The sequence below is a fragment of the Elephantulus edwardii genome, unplaced genomic scaffold (genome assembly GCF_000299155.1).
Source record: "Elephantulus edwardii isolate Elephantulus edwardi_28Jun2011 unplaced genomic scaffold, EleEdw1.0 scaffold00502, whole genome shotgun sequence".
Classification (NCBI taxonomy): domain Eukaryota; kingdom Metazoa; phylum Chordata; class Mammalia; order Macroscelidea; family Macroscelididae; genus Elephantulus; species Elephantulus edwardii.
Genome location: NW_006400252.1, coordinates 215,650 through 218,550, shown reverse-complemented (window position 1 = coordinate 218,550; position 2,901 = coordinate 215,650). Strand labels below are relative to the sequence as shown.

The 2,901-nt window shown below is 39.6% G+C and overlaps 1 pseudogene; it reads right to left on the bottom strand.

Moving 5' to 3' along the window:
- Positions 1–490: 490 nt before the first annotated feature.
- LOC102875802 lies at positions 491–2,601 on the bottom strand (annotated as a pseudogene).
- Positions 2,602–2,901: the final 300 nt, after the last annotated feature.

Genomic DNA, 2,901 nt, shown 5'->3' with positions numbered 1-2,901 from the left:
GTAACACACGTAGCTAAGTTCTTCACAATGGCATGGGACCCCATCTACAGAGGGCAAAACATTCCATAAACTTCCATACTACGTTTTTACATCTGTGGTGCCTTTTAAAAAACAGAATAGGATTACTTAGTGTATTCTGTTTAAACTATAAGCAAATATATTGCAGCTTTAATTTGCTACAATAGACTCATTTGCTTTTAGTTATGGTAGGGTAAGATCATCCAAACCATGTGATATATTGGCTTCTTTGAAGGCATTTTATTTCACATAAAGCTACCCTGAAAGATACTTTTTAAAAAAATACCATAATTTAAAAAAATATATGATGAATATATGATGTTTCACATTATAGTTTCAAAATAAAATTAAATGGATATGCTTCCTTGTCCTCTTGGTAGTTAGCACTGAAATAAACTTCAGCATATCCATTTAATTTTATTTTGAAACTATAATGTGAAACATCATACATTCATCATATATTTTTTTTAAATTATGGTATTTTAAACTTTTGTTTCAAAGCAGCAACTTCTTTAATTCTTGGTGGCTCATTCTCTTTTACCAAATTTCTCATATTTTTCATTATATCTAGTAACTGTGACAAGCAAGTTCTGTTATCTTTCAGCATAAGACATGCTGATAAATAGCTTTCCATGGTAATTCCAGCCCTTGAGCCACTAGATAAAATGGCAGTCAAGGCAATTTGGGAAGGTATGTATAAAAGGTAAGCATCTGAAAATGTCACTCTAATAAGAAAGTCATCAGCTGTTTTCCTCAAAAACTCTGGGTTCTCCAACATGGGATGTTGTTGTTGTTGTTATGTGCCATTGAGTCACTTGCGACTCATAGCAACACTATGTACAAGAGACCTAAATACTACTCTATCCTGAGGCAACCTCGCCATCTCAAACATACTCATTCCCACCACTCCAATCACAGAATCGGTCCATCTCATCGAAGGTCTTCCTCTCCTGTGCTGTTCCTCCACTCTCCCAAAACATAATGTCCCCCCTCCAAGGACCAGTCCCTCCTTGCAACATGTCCAAAGTATGTCAGATGAAGCTTCAGAATCATTGACTCCAAGGAGCATTCTGGCTTCACCCACTTCTGGACAAACCTATTTGTTCTTCTAGCAGTCCATGGTATATTCAACACTCTTCGCCAGCACCACAGCTCTAAGGAATCAATTCTCTTTCTATTATCCCTACTCACTGTCCAACTCTCTGATGCATAGCACGTAATTGCGAAGACTAGCCTGGATCAGGTGCACCTTAGTCTCCAGCCTGACATCATTGCTCTTCAGTACTTTTGTGACGTCCTTCACAGCTGACTTTCCCAAAGCAATTCATCTCCTGTTTTCCTGGCTGCTGTTACCAAGAGCGTTGATTGTGGAACCAAGTAAGCTAAAACTGTTAACTATCTCAATCTCTTCACCATCCATACTGATGCTGCCAATTGGCCCAGTGGTGAGAATCTTTGCTTTCTTGATGTTGAGTTTCAATCCAATTGAAGGCTGTAATCCTTTACCTTCTGCAGCAAGCACTTCAGGTCTTCCTCAGTTTCAGCAAGCAGGGTTGTGTCATCTGCATAATGCAGGTTGTTGATGACTCTTCCACCAATCCTGATTTCATATTCCACCTCATACAGCACAGCGTCTCGGATGATCTGTTCTGCATACATATTGAAAAGGTATGGAGACAAAATACATCCCTGACAGACCTCGTTCTTGATTTTGAACCATGTAGTATCTCCTTGCTCTGTTCTGACCACTGCCTCTTGGTCCAAGTATAGGTTTCTCATTAGCACAATTAAATGTCCTGGAATTTCCCATTCTTTCCACATGTAAGCAAGATTCTGCTGAAAATTATCCAAATCATTTGGAGCAATATGTCAACAGAGAACTGCCAGATGTGCAGGCTGGATTTAGAAAAGGTTGTGGTACTAGGTATATTATAACTAATGTTAGATGGATCTTGGCAGAAAGCAGAGAACACCAGAAGAATGTCTATCTGTGCTTCATTGACTATGCAAAGGCTTTTGACTGTGTGGATCACAACAAGCCAACATGGGATAGTGAGTCTTTAAGTTAATACGGAAGCCCTCTAATAGTCTGTATAGATTGTGGACAATAAGGTGGAAATTAAGTTGCTGTATAAGTAGTAGTTCATATTCCAATATCTGTTCAAGTGCCTTTTCCTGCCGTAGAGGACTCTCTCGAAGGTTTCCAACAAACTGTGGACTAGATACATTGAATTCATCTACTTTACAGACTAGAAATGCACAAGTGAACACTATTATGTGAGGGTGATATTCCATTACTGAACTATTAAGATAGAATCTTTTGAAATACATATGAGCTGTATGCACAAGAGACCTTGGCATTTCTGGCTTAAATACTGAGCAGAATTCCAGTAACCTTTTCTCATAGTATTTGCAGAGGATCATTTCTTCATGAGTCTCAAGAAAGACCAGATCATTTGGAAGAACCTTCCTGTTTGCCACCGCTTTGCATTTGAATATGCAATTGGCTTCATCCCGGAGTCATGCTATTTGCTCTTCACTGGGGAAAGTCCAGTGCTGCTTCTAGCTACTACTATGGCACATTGTGGAGTGTGAGATCAGACACACAGAGGCTGAACAGAAGACTCCACAGAACTATGACCGAACTGCTGATCTTTTGTTTCAGCTCATTGTTGTTGAGTCATAACTGACTCTCCATTGGGTTTCTGAGGCTGTAAATTGCATGGGAAGAGATTGCTCATCTTTCTTCTGAGGAGCCGTGGTGGATTAGAATCCCTGAAGAGGGGTTGCTTTTGGGTTAGCAGCACAACTGGTTACGGATTACACCTAGTATGTCACCAGGGCACCTATAGTCTAGACATCTACTGTCCAATGTAGTGGGGT